This window comes from Hyaena hyaena, unplaced genomic scaffold (assembly GCF_003009895.1).
Source record: "Hyaena hyaena isolate Hyena2069 unplaced genomic scaffold, ASM300989v1 scaffold_121, whole genome shotgun sequence".
Lineage (NCBI taxonomy): Eukaryota > Metazoa > Chordata > Mammalia > Carnivora > Hyaenidae > Hyaena > Hyaena hyaena.
The window spans coordinates 2,417,821-2,428,140 of record NW_024080753.1 but is presented as its reverse complement, the minus strand read 5'-3'; the positions used below and the strand labels follow the sequence as shown (position 1 = coordinate 2,428,140).

The window sequence follows — 10,320 nt, the reverse complement described above, 5'->3', positions numbered from 1 at the left end:
GGTGGGGGGGCGCGTGTCCACCTGGAGCGGGGGGTGGGGGGGCGCGTGTCCACCTGGAGCGGGGGGTGGGGGGTGGGGGTGTCCACCTGGAGCAGGGGGTGGGGGGGTACGTGTCCACCTGGAGGAGGGGGCGGGGGGTGCGTGTCCACCTGGAGCGGGGGGTGGGGGGGTGCGTGTCCACCTGGAGGAGGGGGTGGGGGGTGCGTGTCCACCTGGAGGGGGGTTGGGGGTGCCCACCTGGAGCAGGGCGAGGTGCTTTGGGCCAAAGGCTCAGAGACCATGCTAACTATCTCTAAGGGAAACAGCAGCTGCTCTCTGAGCCCGATCTCTAGATTGGGTTTACTTGGAACCTTCGGGAGTTCCATCAGCGTCGGCAGCAAAATACCCTAGAATAGGGCACAGGGGCTTCCGAATGTGTCATGTCAGTGCTGGTCCATGTGGTGCTGCAAGAACAATTTTTGTGGTGTTTTGTGTGTTTGCCTTGAGCAGAAATGCCAAGGCGTTGAGATAATAAGATGGTAATGATTGACCTTGTTCTGCTCTTTTATTTGTGTTAAAAAGAAAAAAGCCGGGGGTCAGAACACGGTAGGCTGATTAATACCAGTGTGTTTTATCACACTGTTCACCATTAGCTTGTGCCAGTCCTTCTCTCCTCAGGGATAAAGAGCCAAAATGTCAGTGTGACCAGAAAACCTGTTCCTTTCCATCCTCGTGGGAGAGGGGGTGGTGCTTCTCCCCGGAGGCTCGCGGGCGCCCCTGGAGGCGAGCCCCGGTTCTGCCCGGCGTGTGTGTGTGACACCCTGCCCTGCCCTCGCCTGAACCCCCTTCAGCCTTGCGCTTGTTGCCCACGCCCTTCTCCCTCCCGCCCTCCGCCTCCGCCTAGATGGCCGGGATCAAAGTGCTACCTGGTCATTGTGAAAAGAGGAAATGCTTATAATAAAAACGCAGCTCCCGATCTTCGTTCTAACGTGCGGAGTATCGCTGGTACACGGCGTGAGGCTCGACTTGTCTGAACACTTGCACTACGAGGCCCTCCCAACAAACTGAAAAGTGAGTGCCACACAGAATTCTCCCCCCATCGGATGACTTCGGCCTCCCCAGAAGGAGCGCTGACTGTCTGGACGCAGCGGCGGGAGGTCCGGAGGCCGCTCCCTGGCACCGGGGCTGCTCCCCCGGGTCGAATGAGCTCCTAGTACCCACCTTAGCAGTGGCCATCCAGCTGGTCCCTCCTCGGGCCCCGCTGAGATCTCAGGCCGGCCCGGGACCCCGCTGCCGCAGGGGCGGACCTTGGCCGCGGGGAAGGCCGCTGTGGAAGAGCTGCCGAGAGCCCCCCCGCGCCCCGGCTGTGGGTGGCGGGCACTCCCCGATCTCCCCGGCCCCACCCCCAGCGACATCTTTATGGGGGACTCCAAGCTCTTTGGTCTCTGGACTGGGAATATTTGGCCAGTGTCTTGTGCGGCCACGGTGGGACGGGTGTGCCAGCCCCTTACCACAGGCTGGCGTTTCTGCCTGTACCTTGACCTTCCACAGCTGCTGACCTCTGCCGCTCCCTCAGGGTCTGCGGCTGGCGGCGGAGAGACACTGTGGCCTCGAGGGGGCGCGCCTGTGGGCTGGGCTCAGCCTGGAGCAGCCCCACTCTTGGAATATGAGCATTGCCGTCACCTGTGCTCCCTGCGTCACCCCTGGGAGCAGGTAAGCGTCACACTGGAAGCTGTCCCTGCTCACTCCTGCACAGCCTCGCCCTGTGTGCCCCTAGCTCCCCGGGGCACACACTGCAGTTCATCCTGCCGGTCGTGCTCAGGGGGCCTCACCGCTGGCCTGGAACCTGGGCTCCCGTCGGCCTCCATCCCTGCCTCTCAGGCCAGCCTCCCCTCCAGGGACCAGCCCGCAGGTCGTTGAAGAAGACCGAGTGCATGAACTGAGCTTCAGTGTGGACCCTGTATAATTTGGGGTGTGCAGGGGGGTGTGGTGAGTGGACTTCTCTTTAGTGTCCCTGAACTTGCCACTATGGCCTACGGGCAGGTCAGCCCCTGAGTGCAGAGAGCCTCTAGGGGTCACTGTGGCCTAATGCCACACTGCAAGACTCGAGTCTGTTGTGTCTCCGTCCAGCACAGAACTCGCCTGTAGCTCTGGAAGCCACGAGTGTGCGGTCAGCTCCAGACGTCAGGCTCCGGGCTCTCAGGCCAGAGGAAACAGACGCCGTCTTGTCTGGTGGGCCCCGTGTTTGACTCATCAGAAGATGAGCTTCCCCCCCAACTTTACTTTGAAAAATGTCCTTGCAGTCAAGTCGAAGGGAGAGTAACGAATGCCCTCTCCCTCGATATTTTGTCCCATTTGCTTTCTCTTTTTCTTGAACCATTTGGAAGTAATTCTTTGGGGCACCTGGGTGACTCAGTCGGTTATGTATCCTGGCTTCCGCTCAAGTCATAATCTCATGATCTGTGGGTTCGAGCCCCGCATTGGGCTCTGTGCTGACAGCTCGGAGCCTGGAGCCTGTTTCAGATTCTGTGCCTCCCTCTCTCTGCCCTTCCCCTGCTCGCTCTCTATTTCCCTTTGTCTCTCAAAAATAAATAAACATTAAACAAGTAACTGAAAGTAATTCTTTGGTTAAAAAAATAAGTTGTGGACATGACACTTTATTCTTTAATACCTTGGCCTGCATTGCTTAAGAATAAAGACATTCCCCCTATATTTCCAGAATACTATTACCACATCTAAGAAAATTATCAAGAATTCAGTCTCATCTAAGGCACGGTGTCTTTTAACATTTTCCTAGGTTTTCTCCAAAAGTCTTATACTTTGTTTTTGGATATCCAGGTCTCAGTCAAGGTTTGATTATTGTATTTTGTTTTCATGTCTAGTCTGTTAGTCTAGAACATTCTTCCCAGTAAGTTTCAAAAATACACAGATTCTCCAATACCTCCCTTGAAGATTTTGACTCAGTAGGTCAGATGCGAGGCTGGAACGTCTCTCTCTAGAGAGAGACCTCCAGTGAGTTGTGACCCTGGAGCCCCAGACCTCCAACGAGGTCTGCTGGCGGGCCCAGCTCAGGGTGGCTGCACTCGGACGCGTTCTGTAAGCTCCCATGGTTCCGGCCGCCATCCGCCAGGCGCTGGGCCATGCTGTCGGTGCTTCGTCATGAGTCTTAAACTGGAGCAGCCGTGCTGCCTCGCTGTACATGTGCTTTGCCTACTGGTGGAGTCTGAAGATGAGCATGAGCGTTTGGACTCAGAATTTGGGCTCAAAGCTCCGGCAGGCTAATTTCCACACACCTGTTGACCTCTTCAGGGCTATAGGGTTCAAGGTGAAGGACATCTTCTGGGATCCCCAGCATTTCTTCCAGACTCACCCCTAGTTTGGCCTACACCTCCTCTAGCCGCAATATTTTACCCCATTGCAAGCCTTTGTACCTAGTCAGGAGCTTGGCCCAGAACTCCCAGTATGTAGAACGGTGCCCTTGGTGGCTACTTCACAAGCTACTGTGAAGATTAAGTTCTCTTAAGAGAGTGTGAACGGTGGAGAAGGGCAAGGGTGGGGGGAGAGAGAGGAAGAGAATCCTAAGCAGGCTCCACACTCAGTGTGGATCCCACAACCCTGGGATCATGACCTGAGCTGGAATCAAGAGTCAAATGGTCAACCTACTGAGTCCCTGAGGGGCCCCTGGAAGTCTATACTTTATAAAGAAGCAACAGTGGCGATTCTGATGATTCTCCAAGATTTGGAACCAGACCATGCTCCATTTTGCTGCCACCCTCCCCCAACACATGTTCCCTAGACAGGAATCCTCTGGAAAGGTGGTCTATGAGCTCATGAATATCAAGGGAAAACTCTTCCATCGCTTTGGGTCCCCAGGTACCCAACTTCCTTTATTATTGAGCTTCATAACATTAAGCTGAAACTTTGCCTGTGAGTTGCTCGTCAGTGGCAGGCCCCAGTGGCCATCCCAGGCTACACAGGGCTGGCCGGCACCTGCTTTCAGCTGATGGTCCTTTAGAGATAGGAAGCTCATTACCCTCAGGCATTTGTGGATTTCAGAACTGCCACCATCACGATGGCCTTATGATGTGGCAGCCACGTCTGGGCAAAGCGTCAGAGGTGGTGATAGCAGTGCTGAATTGAGTGCTCCCTGTACCGTTGGTCTGTATGGGACTTGCTCCAGCCATCTCTCCTCCAGGACTTTTCCACGTGGTCTCCTGTCATGTGGTCTCCTGTCACGTCACTTTCCCATCACACACACAGTCAAGTTTTGGAACACAAATGTGGGGTTATGGGCACGGCCTGCTGTGAAGATTTCGTTTCAGTATGGTTTCTACCCATCTGAAGTGAGTTCTCACTCCTGATGATCTTCATTTGGCCATCTGACACGTTAGCTCTGCTGCTCAGCTTTGAGATTGCAGATTGGACAGGGAGCCGTCAGCGTGTCTGTTAAAAACATTGAAGGAGACAGAGCCAAGGAAGATCCCTTTGGTAAACATTTTATACGGCAGCCTTCACACACTCACCCAATAGGATTCAAATGATAATAATGTGTTCTGATGTTTCCTAAGTTCAGTTCTATTTCTTTTAAGGGGAAAGCACTAAATTGGTTGTACAAGACAGCCACTCCGGGATGTTGAGCACCCATGAACCCTCTGGAAGCACACAGCATGGCTGGGCCAGCTCTCGGGACAACTGCTGTGTGCAGGGAGCCGCACTGGGTCCTCATCCCATCTTCACACCTACCCACCGGGCAGCCTTCTGCGACTGACCTCATTCATCCTAAATCAGGTTCCTCATCTGGGAACAGGGGGAGGGTGACGGGCAGCACTGTCTGAGGACTGGATAAGCTAACAGGTACCTTGGGCAAGCCTTTAATAAATGGTAGCCGGTTCCTGTTCTCAGTGACCACAGACAATGTGTCCCCCCAAACTCATTCCTTGAAATCCTATCCCCAGGTGCAGTGGTATGAGGAGGCGGAGCCTTTGGAGGGTGACCAGCTCTGCGCTCATGAATGGGATTAGGGCCCTAATGAAAGGGACTCCAGAGAGGTCCTCGGCGCCTCGGTCACGTGAGGACCCTGCAGAATGAATGCCGAAGCGGAAAGTGGGCTCTCACCAGACACGGAGTCTGCCAGCACCTTGGTCTTGGGCTCCCCAGCCTCCAGAACTGTGAGAATTTCTTCTGTTTGTAAAGCACCCAGTCTGTGGGGTTTTGTTACAGCAGCCTGAACCAGCCAAGACTGACTGACGAAGGTCATCCTGCCCTGAGAAGGTGAAGGGCAGAGCCCCACCTTAATGCGGCGCTGCGCCCTGGGCCAGGTGGAAGCAGCTCTGCCCCGCCCCGGTCCTGAGCCACCACACCAGCTCTTTGTGTCACTGCTTTGCAGTCTGTAAAGTGCTTTCGCGTCAGAACTTAGGCCACCGTTCGAGTAGCTGCTCTTCATCCCATTTCACAAATGAGCGAACAAGCTCCAGGAGTGTAGGACTCAGGAAGGTTTTCTGGCTCTCAGCCTACCCGCGCGCCCTCCGCCCCCCAAGGTTGTTGCAGTTCTTTTAATCTGCCCTGTAATTCGGCCGTGGATGCATTTACTCGTCTTAGCCCTACGAGGCCCCGCTGACTTCCTAGAAGCAGACAAGTGATGCACTCGACTCCTTTTTCTGGGGCCTCCAGGGGGTTCTGCAAACAGTACATGCTCGAAAGATGTTTTGCAGTTACCAACAACTCAGAAAAGTTGAGACAATCCGCTTGGGTCCCAGGGTGCTCGTCATCTCTGCGGGGGACCTGGGAGGGGGGAGTAGGGCGCAGCTGGGGGGTCAGTCCGTCCCCCAGCGGGGGCCAGTCCGACCAGATGAGGACGGCTGTGGGGGAGGCGGCTCAGAGGAGGCAGGGAGGCACAGGTACTGGTGTCCCGCCCAGGCCCTGGCCCTGTGCTTGGGGCCCAGCTGGACTGAGCAGGGTGGAGCAGGGCCCTGTGTCTCCGAGGACCTCACGCTTGGGTACTGAGCACCGCTTCCGGCAGGCGGGGGGCCCAGGGCACTTTCCCCACAGCACCCTTCTTCAGGCTCTGCAGCGCCTGCTGTCTGCCCTGAGGCAGCCCGCCCTGGGGAAGCAGAGCTAAACCTGGGCCTTCCAGCTGCGCGGGTGTGGAGTCCCGCCCTTCCCCTCCCCCGAACCTGGGTCCCCGTGTTATTTCCAACTCCTCCCTCCCCCCCACTCAGCCCTGGTTTCCTTCACAGGCCGTGAATGGAGCTGTCCTGCCTCCGGTCCTGGGCCTTTCCACCCAAAAGATCTCTAAGGCTATAAGCGGAGTGAAGGGAAGGGTAGGCAGTGGCTTTGACTTTGCTGAGCTTGCGCCAGTTCCCCAAGGCCAGGGCACAGCTGGGGCCCGAGGCCACCAGGCGCAACAAGCGTTTTCCTTCCCTACCGCCCGCTACACCAGGCGCCTGACTTCTCCCACTGGCCTCCTGCGTCATAGGCTTTGTGCCCCCGCCCCTCTCTGCCCATCACTTCAGAGGGAGCCTTTAATCCCTTGCCCTCCAGTACCATCCAGTGCGGGCAGCGGGCTCCAGGGCAACATGAGGCGCGTGTGCTCCCTTTCCCTCCCTGCGTGCGGCCCAAACACAGACCATGGCGCTCGCTCCCCAGGGTGGACGCGCCTCTCACTCCCCCGTCACTGTGGCCCTGCCACCCCGCCTCCCGGGTCCCCAGGCTAAGGCTCAGACCCTTCTGTGCTCTGGCTCCTGTGTGTACTTGCAAGGACTTTAGGCGAGCCGCGTCGCCCCCTCCCGCTCCCCCTCTCGGTGGGGTGAGGGTTGGGCCAGATGCTCTCCGTGGTCCCTCCCTGTCTGGTGTCTGAACTGTGCTGGGTGGAGGACTCCTTCACGAAAGGCAGCCTGCAGCAGCCGGGGCTTTGGGGAGGCTGGGGGCTGCCGTGGGTAAGTGGGCTGAGGGGCCCCTGAGGAGGTGTGAATGAGGGAGGCAGAGCAGGCCGGTGAGGACAGCCCTGTCCCGGCCCTATCTCCCGTCCCCGACACCCTCTCCACACCCAGGCCCTGATAAGCAGGTGTGAGCCACAGCCGCCTTGTGACAGGCCCTTCAGCAGGGAGGGGATGGCGGGGGTCCACTCCACTTCGGATTTCAGACGTCAGCATCTCGCTCCCCCCGTCCCGCCCCCCATTTCCCTGCCTGACTGGACAGGCCCAGCTAACGAGTCCTCCTGACACTGTGACCCTGTCCTGTTTGTGAGGCCGCAGCCTCCTCGGGGTGGTAGGGGACAGACCCCGCTCTGTCCTGCGGCTAAGTGCTGAGGCCTGGCCACCCCCTGTCGATCGCAGGGCGCGCCTCCTGTGTCTTCTCGTCCCGTTTCCTCCAATCCCTGTGGCCGCCAGCTTTCAGTCGTGCTCCCTCAACCTTGGCTTTGAGGTCACTGCTCCGTCCGGCCCCCACTGGTGGGGGTGGTGAAGGCCAAGGCCAGCAACCCCTAATTTCTACATTTGTGGGCACAGGGCTTGGGGCTCCAGGCCCCAAGGGGGCTGAGAAGGCAAATAGGACTGGGCAGGGGCCACAGGGAAGCTCCGAGGAGGAGGGACTGTGCACGCCCCCAAACCCAAGGCGCTAGACCGCCTTCTACTTTCTCAAAGGCTTGCTTCCGAGTTCACACCTGAAGATTATTTTGATTCTCAGGCTGCAGCGGGTTCTGTGCCAGGCAGCCCATCCACGTGTGTTTGTGTGAAGTGTGCTTGCTCTCTAACACTGGCTAAGAGCACAGACTCGGGAACCTGGCAGACGGGCCTGGGGTTGGGTCCCTGCTCTGCTGTCTTAACAGGTAGGGAGCTTGGGCAAACTGCGTAACACCCTTGTCGGACTAATCTAAGTATTGAGTTAATGCATGTAAAGTATTTGAACAGTGCCCAGCGCAGAGTAAGCGGCATGTAATTGCTGGCCATTGTTATGATGTATGTACCTTTTAGCATAATTTCAAACTTGCAGAAAAGTCGCAGGTAATTCCCATATATCATTCATATGTTATTCATATTTTGCCCATTTATTTTATTCTCTCTGTGCATTTGTGTATATATCATACCCTCTACATTCGATACACACTTTTTTTTTTCTGAATCACGTGAGAGGAAGTTGAAGACACTGGGCCTTTTTAGTCTGAAATAACTCAGAGTGTACTGGTGAGGGCAAGAATATCCTTTTAAAAACCATAGTACAGTTATCAAAAGCAGAAACTTTAAAATTGATATAATGATGTTGCTCAAATTCTGTGTTGCTCTTTCCTCATTGTCAGTTTTAGGTTATACATTCTGGCAAGATCGCTGTGAAGGTGACACTGTGTCTTTCTCAGAGCACCACATGGGGAGGCTCCCAGTGTCCAGTTTCCCATTTGTTAGAGGTGTTGACTTTGGTCACTTGGTTTAGGTGGTATGCACCAAATTCTCCCTGAGTACAACTGTTATTTTCTCTTTGCAAATAAAAAGTAATTGTGAGAGATACTTTCACCCACTACTTTTCAACCATTGGTGATTTTCGACTCCATCATTCCTTCCAAAGTCACTAACCATTCAAACTGGTTCCTGTGTCTTTTGGCATTTTGCCTGTCTTTGAGCACTTGCTTACCTTTTTTTTTTTTTTTTTTTTAATTTGCAAGAGGGAGGGAGGGAGGGAGAGAGAGAGAGCAAGCTTGAGAAAGGGGCAGAGGAGAGAGAGAGAATCCCAAGCAGTCTCCACGATCAGTACAGAGCCTGACATGACACTCGATCCCACAACCCTGGGATCATGACCTGAGTCAAAGTTGAGAGTCAGATGCTCAACCAACTTAGCCACCCAGGCACCTCAGCTTACCTTCTGACGCTAGATGCTCCAGGCTCATCTTGTATTTTCTCTGGTCTAGCAATGAATCAGGCCATTCCACCGAGGAGTCTTGTTTCCTTTTAATGGATAATGGTATTTAGAAACCAAGATTTGGGTGCTGTGTGTGCTCAGTGACACTGGTGTGTTACTGCTTCTGGTTAGGCATTTTTATCATGTGTTCACTTGGATGAGTTGGTGGGAGAGCACTGAGGAAGCTGCATGTTAGAGATGGAAGGGAAAGGAGCGAGATGGCTTGGAGAGAGGCCCTCTGCCTCTCTAACTCTCTGGGTCTTGGCTGCCTTCTTTTTCCTTCTTTCCCTCTTCATCATGACCTCATCTCCCCTTTCGTGGTCAGAATTCCTCTCGAGATTCCAGCTGTGGGAACCTCTGAAACCATTTCCCCAGCTACGTGTGTGATATCAGAAGCAGACAACTATGTGACCTTTGTGTGTGAACAGCCAAAGGCAAAGATAATTTATGAGAAAGTTTTTGCTTAGAACAGTCCAGTGACAAGGTGATTGGGGAAGACACATTTGGAAGATTTCCACCTGGAAACTTTCCTTTCTTCCTGCATGAAAAGCACTCGGACCAAAGCTTGTGCTGAGCCAGGGAGGGCGCTGTTGGAGAGCTGGTCTCTGAAACGCCTGCTCAAGGCCCTGGGGCCACAGGGAAGATTAACTGCCCAGGGCAGCCCACTTTGCTGTGGTCACAGGTAGCAGGTACCAGTAGAATTGAAAGGAAAATGCCTTGGAGTCCAGGGAAGGCCACTTGACTGGCTTTCTCGGTTATGCAAATGTAGAGTGAGTGGGCAGCCGGTCCCCCACTTAGGAGTTAGTTAACTGCTTTGAGACTAGATCCAAGTTTTGCCCTGGTACACAACGCTGGGCCCCGGAGGAAAGGCATCGATTTACAGAAGAAGCACAAGCTTCCAGAAGGGAAGAAAATGTCCAGCTGCTCCTTCTTGAGGTGGGAAGGGAAGGCGATCTGTTGTGGCAGCAGGCCTTGGGCCACAGCCTTCTGAAATGAAATTATCCCGAGGACAGCCAGAGTCTGGGTGGCGAGTGAGGTTTCCAGTAAGAGCCTGCCTGTGTTTCATGGGGTAGGGCTGACTTCAGCATGGAGAGGAGCGTCTGTCAGGAGTTTAGAGGCGCTGCCATGCTGAGGGGCTGCCTGTGCTCTCAGCTGGGGACTGGGGCTGTTTACCAACAGGACCGTCACCTGGAGGGGAGTCAAAGTAGGGGGGCCCCCACCAAGCTCCCCTTGACTTTGAGGAATGGTACTGAGTTCCGGTAGCCTGGGCTGGACCCTGTGAGGCATCTGAGCATCTTCAGCAGCGATGTGGCAACGCTGTGGACCCCAAATCCCATTTTGTCTTTTAAACAATTCAAGCGGAAGGCAACGCTTCTTCAAGAGGGGCCATGTCATGTAAATTCTTGGTTGGCCGATAGAAGAAATTGAAAGCAGCCTGAGGCCACCTCGGTGCTC

The 10,320-nt window shown here is 55.0% G+C and overlaps 1 protein-coding gene across 2 annotated transcripts in view; it reads left to right on the top strand.

The window, feature by feature from the left end:
* The window catches only part of EXOG (exo/endonuclease G), a 31,952-nt gene extending 26,203 nt beyond the window's left edge, over window positions 1–5,749 (top strand). Inside the window, exons 7-8 of one of the 2 annotated variants that reach the window (XR_005529299.1) lie at window positions 4,569–4,767; window positions 4,935–5,749. The gene's annotated coding sequence lies outside the window, so the exon portion shown is untranslated. Of the gene's footprint in view, window positions 1–1,555; window positions 2,407–4,568; window positions 4,768–4,934 lie in introns of those variants that run through there. The other variant, XM_039237210.1, reaches the window with a different exon arrangement.
* Window positions 5,750–10,320: the final 4,571 nt, after the last annotated feature.